At 38.7% G+C, this 26,796-nt stretch overlaps 1 pseudogene; it reads right to left on the reverse strand.

Moving 5' to 3' along the window:
* Positions 1-211: 211 nt before the first annotated feature.
* Positions 212-26,796, reverse strand: part of LOC119519934 — a 47,887-nt pseudogene continuing 21,302 nt past the window's right edge.

Raw genomic sequence — 26,796 nt, forward strand, 5'->3', positions numbered from 1 at the left:
CAGTACAGGAAATCTGCATATCTTGGAAAGGGTTAAATTTCAGTATAAAAAGCAACTCCCTACTCACCAATGGTTCCATTGTCAGTAGTTCTGTCACCAATTACCTTCCTCTGGGTTTTCACTCTCAGGCAGTCCAAGCACTAAGCATGCAAGCTGGGGATGGAGCAAGAAGCCATGAGAATCAAAACTTGTCCTATCACATATACCCAATCCTTCACCTGAAAATACTGCCCCCCCCCCCAGTTCAACCAAGAGAAACATGTAGTCTACTCTAAGAGAAACAGGGGAAGGCCCTCATCTCCTAAATTCATATATAAGAAGGCTATGGATTATGTTGCTAATAATGAAAATGTGACTACAGATATCTTATAAATAACATAAAAATCATTGTGTTTCATGTGTTAATTACTCCACGATGCTCAAAGTCTTTCAATCTCTCCATGATTCAAAAATAGTTATCTCTCTTGAAGAGTTAGGCTGCTTTCCATCTACCCAGCATCTAGAACCAATTACAGCTTCTTAACTCAACTGCAAATGAACTCCCTTAGGCATATGGTAGCCATGTAGCCAGTAGTTCAAGACTAGGAATCCCTGAAGTGGGTAAAAGTGCAGACTGTTATTTGGAGGTGTAAGTGTATGTTTTGGAGGGAGAGTGCATCTCATTCTGGGCACTGGGAGGCACAATTAAGAAATCCCAAATCAAAATACTGTCATCATGGGAGCTGTGATGATTTGAAACTCATCAGACTGAAGCTGAAACACATGACCAGAATGTTCCACCAACACGAGCAAACACAAAGTGCTTGCTGGTGGGCAGGAGTCAAGAGTGGCTTGCAAGTTCCACTTGTGCCCATTCAGAGTACAAATTCACAGGTACTCATGCCTCACACTTTGATGGCTCTGTCACCAGAGGCACACATGATTTACTTATCAAAGTCTACCACATTGACAGTAGTGTGGTGGCCAACCAGGACATGGCATAAAGTGATATCAGTGGCAGAAGCCATGTCCCACATGCTGAAGAAGTGGTCCCTGGAACAGGTCACCATGAGTCCATTGCTAAAGTGTAAGTGCAATACAGCCTCACTGTTGTGGATAATTGTATTCAGAACTTCACCTGTGTCCACATCCCTGCCTCTCACAGTAGAGGCTGAAGAGCCAGTTACAATGACATGTTCATCATATTGGAGACAAAGGACAGAGCATGTGTATCCTATTAACACTTTCAAACATTCCAAGCTGGTTTTATCCCAAATCTTAATAGAATTATCTCATAGGCCACTGATAATTTTTTCATCACCATAGTGTAAACAGTAGACACATTTACTATTTTCTGAGTCACACTGAATCCTCTGTAAGTTGTGTCATCCACACCACCAATTAGATTCTATAGTCTCTGTATCCTGGATAATCTTTGGGTATAATGACCTACAAAATGAATTGGGAGGGCCATCTGTGGGTCTGTTTTTAAACAGACTCTTTTTTCTGAAAGTCCATTCCATAAAGGATCTGTGCATACAATTCATTCAATCATCTACTTCCAAAGCTTTCCTTCTGAGATCACTCATAGCCATTCTTTACAAACCAGCTCTGCTGCACACAGAGACCTGGAATCCAGGTAGGAAAGAATGCTTGCTGCTCTAGTAAAGCAGTAATAAAGTCCTGCTGCAACATGGGTTTCAGGTAAGAGTTAATATGTCCATGCTGACAGTGACAAATTCATGAAATAAAATGTTCCACAAATCCCACTTGATCTGACTCAGAGCATTGGTCAAAATATCTAATACACAATATTTAATACACAAGTCTTTTTTTCTTTTTGATAGTTTCCATCTGATGGCCTCATTCTGGAGATGATCACAGATGATGTTCTATTAATTATCTGGAAAATATTTTATATTTCAGATCCACCAATCCAGAATGAATGGGTGTATTCCCTTTCAGACTAGTCCGAGAAAAGACAACAGTCAAGCATCTTCCAAGATTCTTTCTGTTTATGGTATCCAGCTCTGGCAATATGAGCTCAATTTTCTTGTCCTCATTCACTGAGTCAGGCTCCATGGTGTCGCCAGCAGCCCTGCCTCACTCTCCCAACACAGCAGTGACTGGCACTGGTGGAGGAGGTGACAGCAGAGGCAGCAGAGACCTCAAGTGTTCTTTTAAATAAATGAGGGTAAAAATGATAATCTGTAATAGAAAAATGGGGTAATGATATAAAGAAAGGATTAATAGAAGAAAAAATACAAATGGGAAATGGAAAAAGAAAAAGTTTAGCTTTATTAATGAAATAAATGCAAATTAGAATAGTAAAAAAAAACACAGGTATCTCTAACTCACACTGCATATGGATTTTGGTCTTCACATGCACATAAATATTGTGCAAATTCTCAGATTTATGTATTTTTCATTTGTGCTCTAGCATAGGTCCTCCAAGACCTATCCATGCCCTCTGGACCCCCACTCCATTCCTGTTCTATCCTTCCCTGGCCTTTTGTATGCACTTGCTGTAAATCATCTTGGTTCAACTCCTTGGGGTTCTGGAAAGACCACTTTCTCAACCCCCTTGACACTGATTTTCAGAACTTTCCATAGTGGATTTGGATATTGTGCAAGATTGAAACTGTTTTGGACCCCAGAAGAGCCACAATCTTTAATCCAGTCTTGTTGGGTGAGATTTTTGATTTTTTTTTCCCTGGAGGTGTGACCACATCCATTCAGGGTAGGTCTTAATTAGATCACCAGAGTCCTTTAGATAGCTGAGATCCCACACAGACCCAGAAACTTGAGTTGTTGGAGATGCAAATAAATGTATATTTGAAGATGCTAAAATGAGAAATGAAGCATAGAGTTTGCACCAAAGATGCTAAGAGAGCACCACCAGATGCTTAGAGAGAAATGCCCTGGAAGAGCAAGCCAGGATGCACAGGAGTGGAGAGAGAGAAACTACAAGAGACAGAAGCCCAGAGACATTTTGGAGAAAGCTATTTTGAAACCAGAACCAAGGAGCAATGGAAGAGTAGACTCCAGCCATTGCCTTTCCAGCTGACAGAGGTGTTCTGGATACCATCCACCTTTCTTTGGTGAAGATATCCTTTTTTCAATGCTTTAGTTTGGACAGTTTGGTGGCCTCAGAACTGTAAATTTGTAACCTAATGAATCCCATTTATAAAAGCCAATCTAGGGAGGCTTCTGGAAGATGTCAGTTAGGAGAGACAGGGCAAAAGCATTTCCATGAAAAATAGTAGATAAAAGACAGAAAGTGACCCAGAACACCAGTTTCAGTGGTGCACCAGCTGGACAAGGTCTTCTAAATCCAGAGGGACCAGGCACTTGGTAAAACCTGGACTCTGCATTATCAAACAAGTGAGTGAGCCTGTTGGATAACCAGCAGCCATGAAGCAGTCTCAAGAAACTGGGGTTGGCATTTGGAGTTGGACTAGATTTAAAAAACCCAAAAGTAGCTGCAGATATGACAGCAAGAACTGCACTGTGAAGTGTGGCGGGAACTGCATCCCCACAACCTGTGGGCATGCATCAATATCTGGTGTGGACAATTGCTTTTCAGACACCCACTGCTAATTGTCTCAGAGCTAGGAAGGCAGAGGTTAGCAAAAAGGGGAAAATAATCACACCCCATACACCCATCTGGCCAGAAGGCTGGGAACACTCCTGTCTCACACCAGCACCACAGCCCAGAGTTGCACCAAACAACAAAGCACAATGGGAAGTGTTTCAAGCAACATGTGTGCATGTCACAATATCTGGCATGGATGATAGGATTTTGCACACCCACAGCTAATTGTCCCAGAGCTAGGAAGGCAGAGGTGTGCAAAAAGGAGGAAATTAACATGCCACACACAGCCATCCTATTGGCAGGCTGGGAAAACACCTACATGGCCCTGTGGCTCAGGACTCTCCTTGGGGGATGGTGCTCACTTGTGATATAGCACAATCTTCCCTCAGCAGAGGCCATGGGAGGTCATGGCTTGGAAGAGGGATCCACTCAGAAGTGCCAGGGACCAGACACCAATATCAAGGACTTCTGGGTCAGTGGCAGAGACAAACTGTGGTGAGACTCAACTGAAATTTTAGACTCTTACAACAGCTTTAAATCTCAAGGAACACTGGGAGGTTTGATTATTAAAGCTGCCTTCCCTCCCTAACCACTCAGACACATGCCCCACATTCAGGGTGGGCAGCAACAACTACACATGCAAACTTGGTGCACCAAATTTACTCCCATAAGATTCAGACCCCTACTCACCACAAAGACAAAGTTGGGGAAACTGGCTTGTGGGGAATATGTGACTCATGGATGCCACATACTGGTTAATTAGAGAAAGGGTATGCCACCAAGCTGTAGATCTGACAAATTAGGGATAAGTGTTTGCATAAGCCTACATAACCTAAAATAACCCTATCAACTTAAGCAAATGCCAAGAGGCCAAAAACAACAGAAAATTTTAAAGCATATGAAGCAGATGATATGAATAACAACCCAAACCAAAACTCCCAAATCAAAAGATCAGAGGAGAAACAGTACTTGGGGCAATTAACAAAGAACTAAAGACAAACAATGAGATCATGGCACAGCATATAAAGGACATGAAGAAGACCATAGAAGAGCATAAAGAAGAAATTGCAAGAGTAAATAAAAAAAACAAAAAAAACAAAAAACAATCTTATGGAAATAAAAGAAACTGTTGACCAAATTAAAAAGATCCTGGATACTCACAGCACAAGACTAGAGGAAGCTGAACAGCAAACCAGTGACCTCAAAGAGGGCAGAATGGAAAGTGAAACAACAAAAGAAAGAATGGGGAAAAAAACTGAAAAAATTGAAATGGACCTCAGGGATATGATAGATAATATAAAGCATCCAAATATAAGAGTCATTGGTTTTTCAGAAGGGGAAGAGAAGGGTAAAGGTCTGGAAAGAGTATTGAAAGAAATTTTGGGGGTAAACTTCCCAAATCTTCTAAACAACATAAATACACAAATCACAAATGTCCAACAAACTCCAAAGAGAATAAACATAAATAAACCCACTCCCAGATATATTCTGATCAGATTGTTAATTACTGAAGAGAAGGAGCAAGTTCTGAAAGCAGCAAGAGCAATTCACCACTTACAAAGGAAACAGCATAAGACTAAATAGTGACCACTCAATGGGCACCATGGAGGTGAGAAGGCAATGGCATGACATATTTAAAATTCTGAGAGAAAAATTGCCAACCAAAAATTCTTTACCCAAGAAAGCTCTCCTTCAAATTTGAGGGAGAGCTTAAACTTTTCACAGACAGACAAATGCTGAGAGAATTTGCTAACAAGAGACCTGCCCTACTTGATATATTACTGGCAGAGAAATGAAGAAAGGAGAGAGAGAAATGGAGAAAGGTTCAGTATAAAGAGATTCATTATGGCTACATTAAGTGTGGGAGGGAAAATTATATCTAACAACATAAGCCAAAGGAGAGGATGGCTGAATCAAGAAATGCCTTCACAGTAATAATGTTGAATGTAAATGGATTAAACTCCCCAATTAAAAGATATAGATTGATAGAATTGATCAAAAAATATGAACCATCAATATGTTGCATACAAGAGACTCATCTTAGACATAGGAACACAAAGAATATGAAAGTGAAAGGGTGGAAAAAAGAAACACATGAAAAAATGTTCAGGTTCACTAGCTATCAGAGATGCAAATTAAGACCACAATGAGATACCATTTCACACACAACTAGAAGGGCTGCCATTAAACAAACAGGTAACTATAAATGCTGGAGAGGATGTGGAGAAATTGAAATACTATTCATTGTTTGTGGGACTGTATAATGGTTCAGCTACTCTGGAAAACAGTCTGGGAATTCCTCAGAAAACTAGATAAAGAGTTACCCTTCAATCCAGCAATTACACTTCTCAGTATATACCTGCAAGATCTGAAAGCAGTGATGTGAACAGATATCTGCATGCCAGTGTTCATAGCAGCATTATTCACAATTGCCAAGTGATGGAAACAACACAAATTCCTTCAACAGATGAGTGGATAAATAAAATGTGGTATATACACATGATGGAATACCCCATGGCAGTAAGAAAGAACACTGTCATGAATCATATACAACATGGATGAACCTTGAAGACTTAATGCTGAGTGAAATAAGCCAGGCATAAAAAGAGAAATATTATATGCTACCACTAATATGAACACTGAGAAATATAAAACAAATGGTTTATAATGTAGAATATAGGGGATCTAACAATAGAGAGCAATTAGTAAAGGGGGAACAATAACCTAGAAAGACAAGATAAGCTATTTTGGGTAAATTGAACATTCTGGGAATGCCCAGGAATGACTAAAGTTTGTTAATTTCTGGTGGGTGTGGTAGGAACACGTTTATGAAAATGTTGCTATCTCAGGTTATCTGTCTTTCTTATTCCTTTGTTGTGTTATAGTCTGCATATTTTTTTGGGGTAGAATAATAACATGTTGGAAGTAAAGTAGTTATTTTAGGTTAGTTGTCTTTTTCTTATTACCTTGCTTTGGTTTGTTTTAAATGTTTTTATAATGTATGTTTTAAAAATTTTTTGATATAGTTAATAGTTAATTTAAAAAAAAATGAAAAAAATATGCAGAGGCCCCTGAGGAGCTGGGGGAGAATGCAGGGGTTTTGGATTTCCCCACCTTGAAGGTTGCTGATGTGCTCACAGACATTGGGGACTGGGAGTTTGATGTGCCAAGATCTCTATCACAAGACTTGCTCTTAGGAAGACTGTTACTGAAAAGGAGAGGGTAGGCCTGCTTATAACTGTGCCTAAGGGTCTCCTGAGTTCCTCTTTGTTGCTCAGATGTGGCTCTCTCTCTCTAGAAAAGCCAACTTGGCCAGTGAAATAACTGCCCTCCCCCCTATGTGGGATCTGACATTCAGGGGTATACATCTCTCTGGCAACATGGAATTTGACTCCTCAGGAGGAATCTAGACCCAGCATTGTGGGATGGAGAACATCTTCTTGACCAGAAATGAAGAAATGAAATGAAATAAGTTTCAGTGACTGAGAAATTCCAAAAGGAGCTGAGGTCACTCTGGTGGGGACTCTTGTGCACAATGTAAATAACCCTTTTTAGATTTTAATGAATTCAAATAGCTAGCAGCAAATACCTGAAACTATCAAATTACAACCTGGAACCCTTGAATCTTGAAGATGATTGTATAATACTGTATCTTATGAGGGGTGACAATGTGATTGAGAAAGCCATGTGGATCACACTACCCTCTGTCCAGTGTATGGATGGATGAGTAGGAAAATGGGGGCAAAAAAAAACAAACAAACAAACAAACAAAAAAAACAAACAAAAAACTAAAGGAAGAATGGGAGAGACAATTTGGGTGTTCTGTTTTTACTCGTTTTATTTATTCTTGCTTTCACTTTTTCTGGTAAAAGGAAAATGTTAAAAAATTGATCAGGGTGATGAATAAACAACTATAGTAGGGAAGTGTGATCAATTGATTATATGCTTTGTTTGATTGTATGGTATGTGAATAAATCTTAGTAGTTTTTTTAAAAAAACAATATCTATCATTCAACTTCAAAATGATTTCATGATGGGATTAATCAATTCAAATACTACCTTCATTTGGAGGTATCAGTGATGTCCATACACCAAATCAGTTCTTCAAATCCCCTTTACAATGAAGTAAGAGGAATACATGGTCATAATATTTACATCATCTCCCACAGTCCTCAGAAGTGAGGAGGCTCAGAAAATACAGAATGAATGGATTTGTCAAGATATCCAGTTTCTCCATCTGATAATTTCATAAAATGGTTGCTGTAGTACTGCCCCACATTAATCTTCATTTGCAGGAACATCCCTGAATTTCTCTTTCTCTCTTCATATGTGGTATGTGTGCTTGCATGTGTGTGTGTTTGTGTGTATGTGTGAAAGCATTAATCTTTATAGCCAGTTAATTTTTTCCTAAAGCACTGTTAAGAATGTATTTCATGGAATAATGGTGATAATTTGTCATAAACAATGGCAGGCTTAATTGACCAATTTGTATCCAAGGCCCAGAAAAAAAGAAAAAAAAGATGTGTATTATGTGTGATCCTATTGATGTTTAACTGTATTTGTTTATTTAATCTTCATAGTAAATCTATCTACAGTTTATTTATAAAGTTAACAAATGACATGATCACAAACTCAGAAATTTCAGAAAATTGTAATATTATGAAAAAATTAGTAGATAATTACACAGATAGAATTAGAATTTTTCTCTGCTTTTCCCAAAGCATAAATTCCTAGAGTTTTACACATCACTCAGGTTTTTACATGGAATGTCCCTCTCACATCACACATCAGAGTTCCTACTCTGGGGCTACAACCTGCCCTCCTAGTTTCTCCACAAAAATACTCCCTATACCCAGATTCTCATGCTACATGAAAATGTATATTGCACTGGCCCCTCTCAACAAACATTATTTGTTAGCTCTCATTTTTACTTCCCAGTTTACTCCAGAGTTTGTAATTTCAACAGATACCACCAAGACAAACATGGTGTCCCTCTGTTTACATTTACCAACAAAAACCTCAATAATCAATGACTTCAGATACCTGCAATTATCCATGCCTACATCTTACACAATACATGAGTAAGATATTGATCCAGGAATAAGCACAGATTCACAAGTTCTAGAGGTTTTCCAATATACCTGGGAGCTGTACTATGTCTCACTAATTAGATCATTCCTGCATATTCCCAAACTACTACAAACCTTCTCCATACCTTTTGAATCTCATGTACTCTATCCTTTACCCTCATTTTTTAACAGATGAAATTACCTCCTCCTAAGCAGATGGAAAAAGTAACTTGCCAAATTACTCTATAATACCATAATATTTTCAAATATCCCTGAATGCATACACATTATTAGTTACTCCATCTCTCCTGTTAAATAGAAAAGTCATGGTACCTCTGGTCAAGTCCAATGCCTCCAATTGATCTCAAGCTCATGTTTTGTTGTGCACTATATTATTGATTATAAATTAAATTGCCTTTATCAGAAAGCTCTTGCTCTCTTCACAATCTTCTCATTTAAGCTCATTTTTGACTCTTCCATTTTGAAAAAAATAAAAACAAGGCAAATCGACTTTGTATGCATTTTCTCTCAAGTTCTAACTCTCTAGATCTTCCTTTGACAAACTGAAAGTGCACCTACCATGGCCTCACATTCACCTCACTCTTTGACTCACAAAAGTCAAGGCTGGTGTCCTCACTAATCACTAATGATCTACCCATAAATAAATACTTGGAAAAAATTATTGGACCACAGCATCCTTTTTAGGACTTCCTTTTTCCTTTCTTTCTCTGATATCACATGTACTGATTGTATTCAAACTACTGTAGATACTTCCCCATTTCTGCTGCAAAGAACTCCTCCAAGAACACTATTAGAACATCTTGAAACTAAATCCTAAACCACTTCTCTCCTCATTTGATGTGCTGTACTGGTCTGTTCTCACATTTATTCAATTTCATTGACTTCTTCCATTGATATTTCTAAACTGAAAGTCAGAAAACACTTTTCTGGATTCCATTTCAGAGCTATCATGGCTACTAAAATGAAATATATCACAAGATATTATCTTCTTAATAGCTAAAATATAAATATTACCCCTCCCCCTGTCTCTCATCTTTGTTAAATTCTTCAACAGGCATTCAGTGATTCATCTTTTACATGACCTCTTGAAATCACCAAGCCTAATTAAACATTGCTATTATCTCTACTGAGGACTATTTTCACCGTACATTTCCACCTCAATCCACAAGCATACCTTCTCATACTACACTCATCTCTTTTCAATTTTAGTTTAAATGAAAATTCCTCAGAAATTCCTTCAATGAACAAGAACCAAAGTTTGCTTTGCCCTCCTCTCCCACTTATTATCCTATTACTCCTTCAGGCAACTCACCAATTTGCCAGTATGAAAACAATCTATCAATGTATACCTCCATCCAACTACCTATCTATGATCTGTCTCCCCTACTGGTCTAAATGCAGAAAAATTAAAATGCTGCATGTTAAGATCTGGCAAGATTCATTTAGACCACTAGGGATACATTTTAAATACAGAGAAATATCAAGTTACAACCTCCTAGCTTACCCTCAGAATGCCTGCCCAAAACACCTAAGTCAGATTAAATGATGACCTTTTGACTAAATTTTAATTTATGAAAAAAGGGAGGTCTGATCATCTGGGCAAAAATTCTCCCCAATAGTGACCAGAATTCAAATTAAATTGGGAAAGAAAAACAATCAAATTCTTTGTTCCTGTTTGTTGATGCTGTCATTATGCCAAATACCAGAAATGGGTTGGCTTTTATAAATGATGTTAATCTGGTGACAAATTTCCAGTTCAAAAGTTAAACAAGGGTGTACCTTCACTGAAAAAAGGCTGTTATCATTGGGGAAACTCTGTTACCTCTGAAGGCATGTGGATGTCACCTGCTCACTCCCAGGTTGCATTTCAAAATGGAATTCTTCAAAATGTCTCTTGGCTTAGCTTCTCATGGCAAACTCTAGGCTGACATCTCTAAAGCATCAGCAAAATTGGTTTTCAATGGCTGTCTCTAAAATGTCTCTCTCAGTTACAGCACTGAGATCCTTCTTTCTTAGCTCTTATAGGGCTCCAGTAAGCTATTCAAGACCAGTGCTATATGGGTAGGGACACACCTCCATGGAAATAATCTAAACAGATTGTCACCTAGATTTTGGTGGGTCACATTTCCATGGAAACAACCAAATCCAAAATTTCCCACTAAATCAACACTAATACATCAGCCCCCACAAAATTGCATTAAACATAGCTTCTCTGGGGGACATAATATATCCACACTGGCACATACCACATCCTGGAACCAAGAAAAGGATGACCTTTCCATACACAAAGTACATTCATCCCATCACATCACAGAAACTTAAATCCTTTCAGTAACAATAGGTAAGTACAAGAATCCATCAAAATCAGTCACAGGTGTTGTCATGTCCTAAAGCAAAATTCCCCTCTAGCTGTAGGCCTGTGAAACTTAGTTATCTGCTGCCAATATAGAAAGGAGGAACACCCATAGCATAAATGTTCCTATTGCCATGGGGAGAAACTGAAAGGAAAACAGGGTCCACAGGACCAAAACAGTTTCTAAAACCCTCAGGAAAATATTAGAATTCAGTCTGTGAGTCACTTTATAATAATGTTGTATCCTTGGGGCTTCAGAGACCGGGAGCACAAACTTTTCCAAAGATTTATGCAGAAGCCTTTTTTACTCCAAATGCTAGGATGATTCAAACATATCCACACATTGGGAAGACCACATTTTACTTGGCCCCACCTTCCGCCAACATCAATGTGCAGCATGAAATCTGCCTTTCCAGGGCCAATGCTCTGCCCTCTCCAAATAGTGGGGTGGTGGCCAGGTTCTCCCGAATCTGTGTGGAATGTGCTCCCCCAACTCTGAACCTTAGGTGGCAGCCCAGTTCCTGAGCACTAAGTCAGAGACCCTACTTCCTAATTCTTGGACAAACTGACCCTTTCCATATGCATTTGTTGCTCTACTCTACTTGCCTGAGATTTCTTGACTTCAGACCACAATTTCCATGATTTTTCCTTCAAGAATATTTTCCTTCAATTTGTCCCAATTCCATTCCCTCCAGTCCAGACTGCCAATGGTTACAGTTATACAGATCTCACAAAAATCATTGGCTTGGCATGAAGCATGCAAGGGTCAAAACCATTAGACAATATGATTTTCAGCAGCTCCTATCTGATAACCACATCTCCAATCCTGTCTTGTACTTAAATGGTGGTTGGCTTCCATGTTTGGTTAAATCTTCATGTAGGGTTGTAGCTTCTGAGATCTAACTTTTTGGAAGCCAGAATTTTCCAAACTGTTTCTCTTTTCTTTGTACCTAGGAGTATATTTCTCAGCTTACCCCTCTCCTCTTGCATTTTACTATACACTGCAAAGAGAAACTGGGCTACATCTTCCACATGTAGTTTGAAGATCTCTGGAGCTAAGTATTCCAGGTTGTCACTTTCAAATTCTGCTTTTCATCTGACACCAGGATCCAATCTTGCCAAATTCTCTGCCACTTTGGAACAAGGATCACCTTTCTGCTAGAATGCAACATCACATTCAATATTTCTGTTCATAGTCTCATAGGAGCTATCTCTAGAGTCCATGTTCCTACCATCAGTTTCTTCAAAGCCTATTAGGCCTTTTCTATCAAGCTCCTCACAATTCTTCCAGAATCTTACCCTTATCCATGTATGTATTAGGGTTCTCTAGGGAAACAGAATCAATGAGAGGTGTCTCTATCAGATTTGTAAAAGTGACTCACACAACTGTAGGTATGCACAGATCCAAATTCTGTAGAGCAGTCAGCAAATTGTCATCTCCAAGGAAGATGTCCGATGATCTCCTCAGGAAACAAACTGGCAACTTTGACGAACTCCTCAGGAAATGAACTGGGATCTTCGATGAACGTGTTCGATGAACTCCTCAGGAAATGAACTGGCAACTTTGACGAACTCCTCAGGAAATGCTTCACTGGGCATCTGAAGAAGTGAAGGTCCTCTGTCTGCTTATAAGTCTTCAACTGATTAATTGGATTAAACCCAGCCAATTGCATTCTCTCATTGTGGAAGACAAAACCTTTGGTGAGTCATCAGTCACAGCTGCAGTCAATTGACTGATTTAATAAACCAGCCTGTTGGTTCATTAACCAACCACAAACATCCTCACAGCAATTGTTAGGCCACTGTTTGCTTGACCAGACAGCTGGGTACTATCACCTGGCCAAAGTGACACATGAACCTAACCATCACAGTGTAAAAAGCCATTCCAAAATGTTTGGTATTTACAAAGGCAGCAAAATCCCTCTCATCTGGTAAAAAATGTATTCCAGTATGCTAAACCTGCTGTTTGGCAAAATGCCAGAAATGGATTGGCTTTTATAAAGGGAGTTTATTTGGCTACAAATTTCCAATTCTAAAGCCAAAAATGTACCTATGCTATGGTATCAACAAAGGTGTAACTTCAATGAAGAAAGGCTGTTAGCATCTGAAAAACTCTGTTAGCTCCAAAGACACATGGAAGGCTACTGCTCACTCCCAGGATGCATTTCTAAATGGCATTCTCCAAAATGTCTCTTGGCTTAACTTCTCATGGAGAACTCTGGGCTAGCATCTCCAAAGCATCAGCAAAATCTGCTTTCAGCAGCTGTGTCTAAAATTCTCTCATCAGCAACACTGAGCTCCTTCTGTCTGAGCTCGTATAGGGAGGGCTCCAGGAAACTAATCAAGACCAGTGTTATATGAATGGGGCCACACCACCAAGGAAATAATCTAAGAGAGTTATCACCTAGAGCTGGGTGGGTCACACTTCCATGGAAAAAACCAAAGCTAAATTTTCCCACTGAATCAACATTAGAAGTTCAGCCCCAGCAAGACTGCATTGAACATGGCTTCTCTGGGGAATATATCAAAACTGGCACATTCCACACCCTGGACCCCAGAAATATATCATCTATCCATGCACAAAATACATTCATCCCATCCCACCACAGAAACTCAAATCCTTTCAGTAATAATAGGCAAGTACAAGATCCCATCAAATTCAGTCACAGGTGTTGTCTTGTCCTAAAGCAAAATTTCCCTCTAGCTGTGGACCTGTGAAACTTAGAACAAGTTATCTGCTGCCAATATACAAAGGAGGAACAGTCATAGGGAAAAGGTTCACATTGCCATAGGTAGGCACTGAAAGGAAAATAGGGTTCACAGGAACGAAACAGTTTCTATCACCCTCAGGGAAATCTTAGTAAGATTGCAAAGTCTGAGAGTCATTTATGTAATGATGTTGTATCTTTGGGGCTTGAGAGAACAGGAGTCCAAATTATTCCAAAGACTTATGCAGAAGTCTTATTTCTCCAAATACAAGGAAGAGTGCTCAAACATACCCATGCACTGGGAAGACCACCTTCTACATGGCCCCACCTTCCAAAAACATCAGGGTACAGTATGGAATCTGCCTCTCCAGGCAAATATTCTGCCCTCTCCAAATACTGGGGTGGTGGCCAGTTTCTCCCAAATCCCAGTGGAATATGTTCCCCCCTCACTGAGACCTTAGGTGGCAGTGCATTTCCTGAGCACTGAGGTGGAAAACCTACACACTAATTCTTGGGCACACTTACCCTTTCCATATGAATTGGTTACCCTACTCACCACCTTGCATGAGATTTCTTGACTCCAGACCTCAACTTCCATGATTTTCCTTAAAGAATATTTTCCTTCAATTTGTCCCAACTATATTCTCTCCAGGGCAGACTGGCAGTGATTCCAGTAATACAGTTCTCACAAAAAAGTGTAGGCTTGGCATGAAGCATACAAGGGTAAAAAACAATTAGATAATAGGATTTTCTACAAATCTTATCTGGATAACATCTCCAATCCTGGATTGTACTGAAATGGTGGTTGGGTTCCATGTTTGGTTAAATCCTTATGTAGGGCTGCAGCTTCTGTGATCTATCTTTTTGAAGCCAGAGTATTCCAAACTATCAGTTTCTGCTTTCTATGTACCAAAGAGTTCATTTTGTCAGTGTATTGTTCTCCTCCTGCATTTTACTATAAGCTTCAAGAAGAAACCAGGCTACATCTTTCAAAAGGAGTTTGAGATCGCTTGTGTTATATATCCCAGGTGGCTACTTTCAAATTCTGCTTTCCACCTGACACCAGGCCTCAATCTTGCCAAATTCTCTGCCACTTAGAAACAAGGATCACCTTTCTGCTAGAATGCAACATCATATTCAACATTTCTGTTCAAAATCTCATCAGAGCTATCTTCAGAGTCTATATTCCTACCATCAGTTTCTTTGAAGCCTTCTAGGCCTTTCCTATCAAGTGCCTCACAATTCTTCCAGAATCTTCTCCTTAACCAAGTAAAAAGCCATTCCAAAATGTTTTGTATTTGCAAAGTCAGCAAAACCCCTCTTCTCTGTTAACAAAGTCTATTCAAGTTTGCTAATGCCGCTATTATGCAAAATACCAGAAATGGATTGGCTTTTATACAGGGGGTTTATTTGGCTGGAAATTAACAGTTCTAAGGCCATAACAGTGTCCATGCAAATGTATCCACAAGGGTGAACCTTTCCTGAAGAAAGGCTGCTGGTATCCGTAAAACCTCTCTTTGCTCAGAAGACATGTGGTTGGTATGTGCTTGATCCCATTTGCCATTTAAAATGGGGTTCTCCAGAATGCCCCTGGTCTTAGGTTCTTGACATAAACTCTGGGCTGCTATCTTCTAAACATCAGCAAAATCTGTCAGCAGCTGTCTCTAAAATGTCTCTCTAAGCTGCAGCAAAGAACTCCTTCTCTCTGAACTCTTATATGGCTCCAGGAAATTAATCAAGATTGGTGCTATATGGGTGGGATCACACATTCATGGAAACAATGTAATCAGAGTTATCACCTAGAGTAGGGTGGGTCACACCTCCATGGAAACAACCAAATCCATATTTTCCCACTTAGTCCACATTAATAGATCAGCCCCCACAATATTGTATTAAACATGGCTTCTCAGGGTACATAATGTATCCAAACTGTGACATTCCACACCTGTGGACCCCAGAAAAACATGATCTTTCCATATACCAAATGCATTCATCCCATCACATCACAGAAACTTACATCTTTCAGTAAAAATATGCAAGTACAGGATGGGCAAGATGGCAGAGTGGTGAGGTGTGTTTTAGTTACTCCTCTGGGACAGTTGGTAGGAAGCCAGGAACTACCTGGAACAGATATCACACAGGAATTTGGGTTTGGGGATGCTTCATACAACACTCACAGATGTGCAGAGCAGCTGAGATCAGCAAAATCTCTGAGTTCTTGGGTCAGGGTGTCTGCACCCCTCCTGGCCAGACACAGTCCCAAGAGAGGAGGGGCTTTTGATGCTGGGAACCAGGAGAGAGAATTGTAGTTGCAGCTCTGATCGAGAAGCTCAGGGTCCTGAAAAAAATCTCCAACCATAGAGACACTGAGACCAGAGACTGGAGCAGTCACGCTGGTGGAGAATCAAGTATTTAAGAATAAACTTACCCAAGGACACAAAAGACCTGTTTAAAGAAAACTACAAGAAACTGCCAAAAGAAATTGAACAGGACCTAAAAAAATGAAAGGACATACCATGTTCATGGATTGGAAGACTAAATATAATTAAGATGTCAACTCTACCTAAACTGATTTATAGATTCAATGCAATACCAATTAAAATCTCAACAACTTACTTTGCAGAAATAGAAAAACAAATAACTAAATTTATGTGGAAGTGCAAGGTGCCCTGAATAGCCAAAAATATCTTGAGAAAGAGGAACAAAGGGGGAGATTTCACACTACCTGACTTTGAACATATTACAAAGCTACAGTGCTCAAAACAGCATGGTACTGGCATAAGGACAGAGATACCAACAAATGGAATCAAATTGAGTGTTCAGAAATGGACTCTCACATTTACAGACAATTGATCTTTGATAAGGCAGTCAAGCCAAAGCAAATGGGACAGAGCAGTCTCCTCAATAAATGATGTTTGGAGAACTGGATATCCATTTCCAAAAGAGTGAAAATTATATGAAAATTAACTCCAATTGGATCAAAGACCTAAACATAAGTGCTAAGACCATAAGACTCTTAGAAGAAAATGTAGCACAATATCTTAAAGATCTTGTGAAAGGAGGTGGTTTCCTAGACCTTACACCTAAAGGGCAAGCATCCAAAGAACAAACAGACAAATGGAATCTCCTCAAAATCAAACACTTTTGTACATCAAAGGACTTTATTAGAAAAGTAAAAAGGCAGCCTACACAGTGGTAGACAATATTTGGAAACTACACATCAGATAAGTGTTTAGTATCCAGAATATATAAAGCAGTCCTTGAACTCAACAACAGAAAAGCAAACAACCCAATTAAAAAATGGGCAAAAGACATGGACAGACACTTTTCCAAAGAGGAAATACAAATGGCTCAAAAACATATGAAAAAATGTTCAACTTCACTGGCTATCGGGGAAATGCAAATCAAAACCACAATGAGATATCATCTCATACCTACCAGAATGGCCATGATGCAAACAGAAAATTACAAGTGCTGGAAAGGGTGTGGAGAAAGAGGCACACTTATTCATTGCTGGTGGGAATGTAGAATGGTGCAACCACTCTGGAAGACAGTTTGGGGTTTCCTCAGGAAGCTAAGTACAGATCTGCCATATGACCCAGCTATTCCATTGCTAGGTATTTACTCAAAGGAACTGAAAGTTAAGACACAAATGGACATTTGTAAACTTATGTTTATTGTGGCATTATTCATGATTGCCAAGAGATGGAAACAGCCCAAATGTCCATCAACAGATGAGTGGATGAACAAACCATGGTATATACACATAATGGACTATTATGCAGCTGTAAAATAGAACAAAGACATGAAACATATAATAAGGTGGATGAACATTGAGGACATTATTTTGAGTGAAGTTAGCCAGAAACAAAAGGACAAACAATGTATGGTGTCACTAATATGAACTAACATTAAGGAGCAAATTTTGAGACTTAAAAGCTGATAACACAGGCTACCAGGAACTAGAAAGAGAGTAGAGATTGGGCATCTGATGCTGAAGAACTACAGAATATTCAGCATGATTGATTGTGTAGATCCAGAAATAGGTAGCATAATACTGTGTGAAGGTAGCACAATGTTTTAAGTACACTGAACAAAAATACCTGAGTGAAGCTGAAAGAGGTGGGATAGGGGAGGGTATGACACTAGAAGTAATGATGGATGATGGAGATGGACTGTGTAACTTGGCAAAAACTGGAGTGGCCAATGACTGTTGATAAATGTAAGAATCTAAAAATGTTTTTTCCCGTGGTAGAACAAATGAAGGTCAACTTTGCAGAGTGTTGTAAAAGGGATGGTATTTGGAAAAAAACAGCCAAAGCACAGTGAAGTCTGGTTGGCAGTGACATTGTAATATGCTTCCATTGGATGTGGCAAAGGCAATGTACCAAAGATGAGTGTATATGAGAGGGGGATGTGGAGGAGGTATATGGCATTTTTGGTCATGGTGTTGTTTTCTGTCCTTACTATTATATTGTATTATATGATATTTTATTTTTCTTTTTACTTTTTCATTATTCACCAAAAAAGAAAAAAAAGGTTTTTCTTAGTAATCAATATGTTCAAGTGCTGATTGTGGTGATAAATGTACAAATATATGATGATACCATGAACAATTGATTCTACAGCATGGATAACTGTATGGTATGTGACTATATATAAAATAGGAAAAATTATAAATATGGGTAAAAGTGCTAGAGAAAACATGGAGCAAGGGATGTGCCCATTTACTGTTGATGGGGCACTGGAATTGTGTAGCCCTTCTGGTGGTCAGTGTGGTAGTTCCACAGGAAGCTGGGTGTGTGGGGGCCATGTAGTAATGGAGGGGAATGTTTAGGGGTATGGGAGGATTTGAGTTTTCTTTTTTTTATGTCTTTATTTCTTTTCTGGAGTAATGAAAATGTACTAAAAATTGAAAAAAATGTAATTGTGGTGATGGATGCACAGCTGTATGATGGTACCATGAGCAAATGATTGTGCACTTTGGCTCTTTGGATAATTGTATGGTTTGTGAACAATCTCAATAAAATTAAATGAAAAAGGAAAAAGAACCACATAGGCCATGATGCTAGCTGCACCTGAGAGACACATTTTGAAGATGGCCACTGGGGTCTTACACTGACATTTTGGGGAATGCCATTTTGAAACGCAACCTGGGAGCAAGCAGATGCCAGCCACATGCCTCTCCAGATGACAGAGGTTTACAGACACCATGGTCAGCCTTCAGTGAAGGTACACTGTTGTTGATACCTTACTCTGGATAATTTATGGACTTAAGGCTGTAACTTCATAACCAAATAAACCTCCTTTATAGAAGACAAAATAAAAGAATATGACATTATGAAATGTTCTGAATTGTTTTAAATGGATATTGTAAAATTTAGACCATTTCTTTATTTGCAGATTGGCAGGCAGCAGGAGGATCTCTGCGCAGTATAGTTTTCCTGGGGTAACTAGAATATTGCATAGGTGTTCTCATCCCACACAATATAAAATCAAATTTTATTCACTTTAATGCATAAATTTGAAGAAGGCAATTCTCAAACTGAAGAATCATTATATTTTTTTCATTTTTTTCACCCATACTTCCATATAACATTTAAAATAAAGTTAATGTTACAAAATATTCAGATGTGAAGAATATGGTGTGTGGATGAATCATGAACAAATCCTTATATACTCTTATAAACTTATATACTATTATATGCTTGCATACTCATTAATGCTATGAGAAATCACTGGAATTATACCCAAAGTATAAGGGGATCATGTACATATTTTATTTTTATGACAAGGATTCATTTACTCACTTTGTATCACTTGAATATATAGCACAGAAGTTAGCAAAGAGAAGATAATAGGTAGATATTTGTTCTAATTATTAATGAATATCAATCGATAACAAAATATCCAATTCTTAAGATAAACAGAATCCATAATAATTAAATTATTTAAATCATTTAAATTTGTATTCAGTGTATTGAAAATTTTTGCTGCAAGGAGAACCCTCTGGTCCCTCCCTGTTTGGCTGACACCAGTTTCACTAAGGGCTGTCAACCAATCAGTCTGCACTTTCATTAACAATTATCCATTCTGCTTAAAATTTCTAGGAGTGAGTTTTTCAATTCAATGAATAATAAAGAATACATTGGTCTCATTTTTTGCATACCATCCTATCAGTGTTTTCTATTCCAATTTTATAAAAAAATAGAGCAGGAAAGAAGTGGGGTGATACATGTAGGGGGATGAAGAGTAGGAAAAGAAGAAAAGAATAACAAAACATTCACAAAACTGTTTTTTCTTACACTGGAGAGGCAAGGCAGGACTTCTGTTAAAGATCCAGTCATGTTTAATTGCAGACAAGGATGAGTGGGCACCTGGGATGATGAAGACCATGACAGGAATCATTCTGTTTTATAACCAGGCCATCTTTGTTCAGTTTTAGTTTAAAATGTATGGAAGCAATGACACTAGAAAAAACCCCTGGGTATGTAACCCTTGGAATAAAAAAATAGAGCACAGGTGAAATTTCAAATAGACAATTGGCTCCAGATGGCTCCAGGAAATCAAAAGTTCTTTCATGGTTCTTAGAAATGCCACTTAAATTTGTCATTGATTTCTAGTTTTATTCAACTGTGCTAAGACAGTATGGTCACTATGAGTTTAAGGCAGACCAAAAATCATTATCTCAGGCAAAAGGAAGGAAGGAAGGAAGGAAGGAAGGAAGGAAGGAAGGAAAAGAAAGAAAGAAAGAAAGAAAGAAAGAAAGAAAGAAAGAAAGAAAGAAAGAAAGAAAGAAAGAAAGAAAGAAAGAAAGAAAGAAAAGGAAGGAAGGAAGGAAGGAAGGGAGAAGGAAGGAAGGAAGGAAGAAGGAAGGAAGGAAGGAAGGAAGAAAAAGAAAGAAAGAAAGAAAGAAAGCAAGCAAGCAAGCAAGCAAGCAAGCTGGAAATGGAGCCTGTTAAAGCTCAAGGCAATGACACTGCCTCAACCTCTTGGCCTGAAACTGTCTATGAAACAGGACTTCAAATAACTAACAGCCACTGTCTTTTAAAGCACTCAATGTGCCAGTTTGAATGTATTACGTCCCCCAGAAAAAGCTTTATTCTTTGATGCAATCTTGTGGGGCAGATGTTTTAGTGCTGATTAGATTGGAATCTTTTGAGTGTTTCCATGGAGATGTGACCCACCCAACTGTAGGCAATAACTCTGATGAGATAATTACCATGGATGTATGACCCCACACATTAAGGGTGGACCTTGATTACTGGAGCGCTATATAAGCTCAGACAGAAGGACTGAGCTTGCTACAGCCAAGAGGGACACTTTGAAGAATGCACTGGATCTGAGAGAGGAGCTTCAGCTTACAGAGACATTTTGGAGATGGCCTTTGAAAGCCAACTTTTGCTCCAGAGAAGCTAAGAGAGGACAAATGCCCCAAGAACAACTGAGAGTGACAGTCTGAAGAAAAGCTGAAGCCTAGAGAGCAACGTCCTGGGAGAAAGCAATTTTGAAACCAGAACTCTGGAGATGTCAGCCACGTAACTTCCCAGCTAACTGAGGTTTTCCAGACACTATTGACCATCCTCTAGTGAAGGTACCCAATTGATGCATTACCTTGGACACTTTATGGCCTTAAGACTGTAACTGTGTAACAAAATAAACCCCCTTTTACAAAAGCCAATCCATTTCTGGTGTTTTGCATTCCAGCAGCATTAGCGAACTAGAACACTCACCTAAGTAATTCTTTTGTAAAAAAAGTTTCCTTTTATTTGATTCTTTCATTTAAAAACATTCTCCAGTCTCACATTAAGAGCTGCACTTCCTGAATTTGCTGAGGTTCCCTTCAGCACTTATCATGCTAGTTCATGAAGGAGCCCAATGTCTCAGCCTTGTTTTAAACATCAGAGCAACTTAAAATAGAGGTGTTAGTTAAATCCAAAAGCTAATGACAGCAATGGTTCTACACCAGTATCTGTGAAAACAGACACCAGATCCTCCATGCTAGAAGCCTTGGTGTTTGAACTGGTACATAATTGTAGAGTGACAACCCAGGCAGGACCAGTGGGTTAATACCAAGTACTGTAGTCAAGAATGTCATTGTTCCAGTTTGTTTATACAGTCATTATGAAAAATACCAGAAATGGACTGGTTTGTATAAAGGGGGATTACATGGTTGCAAAGTTACAGTCCAAAGGCCATGAAAAACCCAAATGAAGCAATCAACACAAGCATACATTCACCAAAAGAAGGCCAATGGCATCAGGAAAAACCTTGTTAGCTGGAAAGGCATGGGGCTGGCATCTGCTGATCCCAGGTTGTGTTCCAGCTCCACTCTTGGCTCCTGTATGTTCTTTTTTTTTTTTTTTTTTTTTTAATCATCATTTTATTTAGATATATTCACATACCACGCAGTCATACAAAACAAATTGTACTTTCGATTGTTTACAGTACCATTACATAGTTGTACATTCATCACCTAAATCAATCCCTGACACCTTCATTAGCACACACACAAAAATAACAAGAATAATAATTAGAGTGAAAAAGAGCAATTGAAGTAAAAAAGAACACTAGGTACCTTTGTCTGTTTGTTTGCTTCCCCTACTTTTCTACACATCGATCCATAAACTAGACAAAGTGGAGTTTGGTCCTTATGGCATTCCCAATCCCACTGTCACCCCTCATAAGCTACATTTTTATACAACTGTCTTCGAGATTCATGGGTTCTGGGTTGTAGTTTAATAGTTTCAGGTATCCACCACCAGCTACCCCAATTCTTTAGAACCTAAAAAAGGTTGTCTAAAGTGTGCGTAAGAGTGCCCACCAGAGTGATCTCTCGGCTCGTTTTGGAATCTCTCTGCCACTGAAGCTTATTTCATTTCCTTTCACATCCCCCTTTTGGTCAAGAAGATGTTCTCCATCCCACGATGCCGGGTCTACATTCCTCCCCGGGAGTCATATTCCACGTTGCCAGGGAGATTCACTTCCCTGGGTGTCTGATCCCACGTAGGGGGGAGGGCAGTGATTTCACCTTTCAAGTTGGCTTAGCCAGAGAGAGAGGGCCACATCTGAGCAACAAAGAGGCATTCAGGAGGAGACTCTTAGGCACAAATACAGGGAGGCCTAGCCTCTCCTTTGCAGCAACCGTCTTCCCAAGGGTAAAACTTATGGTAGAGGGCTCAACCCATCAAACCACCAGTCCCCTATGTCTGTGGTCATGTTAGCAACCATGGAGGTGGGGTAGGCGAACACCCCTGCATTCTCCACAGGCTCCCCAAGGGGGCACTACATCTTTTTTTTTTTTTTTTTCCTTGTTTGTCTTTTTACTTTTTTTTTTTTTAACTTTCCCTTCTTTTTTCAAATCAACTGTATGAAAAAAAAAAGTTAAAAAGAAAACAAACATACAATAAAAGAACATTTCAAAGAGACCATAGCAAGGGAGTAAGAAAAAGACAACTAACCTAAGATAACTGCTTAACTTCCAACATGTTCCTACTTTACCCCAAGAAAGTTACATACTATAGCAACATTTCAGTGAACTTGTTCCTACTACATCCATCAGAAATTAACAGACCATAGTCATTTCTGGGCATCCCCAGAACGTTAAATAGCTTATCTGTTCTTCTTGGATTATTGTTCCCCCTTCCTTAATTGCTCTCTACTGCTAGTTCCCCTACATTCTACATTATAAACCATTTATTTTACATTTTTCAAAGTTCACATTAGTGGTAGCATATAATATTTCTCTTTTTGTGCCTGGCTTATTTCGCTCAGCATTATGTCTTCAAGGTTCATCCATGTTGTCATATGTTTCACCAGATCGTTCCTTCTTACTGCCGCGTAGTATTCCATCGTGTGTATATACCACATTTTATTTATCCACTCATCTGTTGAAGGACATTTGGGCTGTTTCCATCTCTTGGCAATTGTGAATAATGCTGCTATGAACATTGGCGTGCAGATATCTGTTCGTGTCACTGCTTTCCGATCTTCCGGGTATATCCCGAGAAGTGCAATCGCTGGATCGAATGGTAGCTCTATCTCTAGTTTTCTAAGGAACTGCCAGACTGACTTCCAGAGTGGCTGAACCATTATACAGTCCCACCAACAATGAATAAGAGTTCCAATTTCTCCACATCCCCTCCAGCATTTGTAGTTTCCTGTTTGTTTAATGGCAGCCATTCTAACCGGTGTTAGATGGTATCTCATTGTGGTCTTATTTGCATCTCTCTAATAGCTAGTGAAGCTGAACATTTTTTCATGTGTTTCTTGGCCATTTGTATTTCCTCTTCAGAGAACTGTCTTTTCATATCTTTTGCCCATTTTATAATTGGGCTGTCTGTACTATTGTCATTGAGTTGTAGGATTTCTTTATATATGCAAGATATCAGTCTTTTGTCAGATACATGGTTTCCAAAAATTTTTTCCCATTGAGTTGGCTGCCTCTTTACCTTTTTGAGAAATTCCTTTGAGGTGCAGAAACTTCTAAGCTTGAGGAGTTCCCATTTATCTATTTTCTCTTTTGTTGCTTGTGCTTTGGGTGTAAAGTCTAGGAAGTGGCCTCCTAATACAAGGTCTTGAAGATGTTTTCCTACATTATCTTCTAGGAGTTTTATGGTACTTTCTTTTATATTGAGATCTTTGGTCCATTTTGAGTTAATTTTTGTGTAGGGGGTGAGGTAGGGGTCCTCTTTCATTCTTTTGGATATGGATATCCAACTCTCCCAGCCCCATTTGTTGAAAAGACCATTATGGCTCAGTTCGGTGACTTTGGGGGCCTTATCAAAGATCAGTCGGCCATAGATCTGAGGGTCTATCTCTGAATTCTCAATTCGATTCCATTGATCTATATGTCTATCTTTGTGCCAGTACCATGCTGTTTTGGCAACTGTGGCTTTATAATAAGCTTCAAAGTCAGGGAGTGTAAGTCCTCCCACTTCGTTTTTCTTTTTTAGAGTGTCTTTAGCAATTCGAGGCATCTTCCCTTTCCAAATAAATTTGATAACTAGCTTTTCCAAGTCTGCAAAGTAGGTTGTTGGAATTTTGATTGGGATTGCATTGAATCTGTAGATGAGTTTGGGTAGAATTGACATCTTAATGACATTTAGCCTTCCTATCCATGAACATGGAATATTTTTCCATCTTTTAAGGTCCCCTTCTATTTCTTTTAGTAGAGTTATGTAGTTTTCTTTGTATAGGTCTTTTACATCTTTGGTTAAGTTTATTCCTAGGTACTTGATTTTTTTAGTTGCTATTGAAAATGGTATCTTTTTCTTGAGTGTCTCTTCAGTTTGTTCATTTCTAGCATATAGAAACATTACTGACTTATGTGCATTAATCTTGTATCCCGCTACTTTGCTAAATTTGTTTATTAGCTCTAGTAGGTGTATCGTTGATTTCTCAGGGTTTTCTAGATATAAGATCATATCATCTGCAAACAATGACAGTTTTACTTCTTCTTTTCCAATTTGGATGCCTTTTATTTCTTTGTCTTGCCGGATTGCCCTGGCTAGCACTTCCAGCACAATGTTGAATAACAGTGGTGACAGCGGGCATCCTTGTCTTGTTCCTGATCTTAGAGGGAAGGATTTCAGTCTCTCACCATTGAGTACTATGCTGGCTGTGGGTTTTTCATATATGCTCTTTATCATGTTGAGGAAGTTTCCTTCAATTCCTACCTTTTGAAGTGTTTTTATCAAAAAGGGATGTTGGATTTTGTCAAATGCTTTTTCAGCATCTATTGAGATGATCAATTGATTTTTCCCTTTCGAGTTTTTAATGTGTTGTAATACATTGATTGTTTTTCTTATGTTGAACCATCCTTGCATGCCTGGAATGAACCCCACTTGGTCATGGTGTATGATTTTTTTAATGTGTCTTTGGATTCGATTTGCAAGTATTTTGTTGAGGATTTTTGCATCTATATTCATTAGGGAGATTGGCCGGTAGTTTTCCTTTTTTGTAGCATCTTTGCCTGGTTTTGGTATTAGATTGATGTTAGCTTCATAAAATGAGTTAGGTAGTGTTCCATTTTTTTCAATGTTTTGAAAGAGTTTGAGTAAGATTGGTGTCAGTTCTTTCTGGAAAGTTTGGTAGAATTCCCCTGTGAAGCCATCTGGCCCTGGGCATTTATTTGTGGGAAGATTTTTGATGACTGATTGGATCTCTTTGCTTGTGATGGGTTGGTTGAGGTCTTCTATTTCTTCTCTGGTCAGTCTAGGTTGTTCATATGTTTCCAGGAAATTGTCCATTTCTTCTACATTATCCAGTTTGTTGCCATACAGTTGTTCATAATATCCTCTTATAATTTTTTTAATTTCTTCAGGATCTGCAGTTATGTCACCTTTTTCATTCATTATTTTGTTTATATGGGTCTTCTCTCTTTTTTGATTTTGTCAGTCTAGCTAGGGGCTTGTCAATCTTGTTGATCTTCTCAAAGAACCAACTTTTGGTGATATTTATCCTTTCTATTGTTTTTTTGTTCTCTATGTCATTTATTTCTGCTTTAATCCTTGTTATTTTCTTTTCTTGTACTTGGTTTAGGATGGTTTGCTGTTCATTTTCTAGCTTCTTCAGTTGATCCATTAGTTCTTTGATTTTGGCTCTTTCTTCCTTTTTAATATATGCGTTTAGTGGTATAAATTTCCCCCTTAGCACTGCTTTTGCTGCATCCCATAGGTTTTGGTATGTTCTGTTCTCATTTCATTCGTCTCTATATATTTAGCAATTTCTCTTGCTATTTCTTCTTTAACCCACTGATTGTTTAGGAGTGTGTTGTTTAACCTCCAGGTATTTGTGAATTTTCTAAGTCTCTGATGGTTATTGACTTCTAATTGTATTCCATTGTGGTCAGAGAATGTGCTTTGAATAATTTCAATCTTTTTAAATTTATTGAGGCTTGTTTTATGTCCCAGCATATGATCTATTCTGGAGAAAGTTCCGTGAGCACTAGAAAAGTATGTGTATCCTGTTGATTTGGGGATGTAATGTCCTGTAGATGTCTGTTAAATCTAATTCATTTATCAGATTGTTTAGGTTTCATTTCTTTTGTCTTCTTCTGGTTGATCTATC

This window comes from Choloepus didactylus, chromosome 24 (genome assembly GCF_015220235.1).
Source record: "Choloepus didactylus isolate mChoDid1 chromosome 24, mChoDid1.pri, whole genome shotgun sequence".
In the NCBI taxonomy this organism is placed as follows: Eukaryota; Metazoa; Chordata; class Mammalia; order Pilosa; family Megalonychidae; genus Choloepus; species Choloepus didactylus.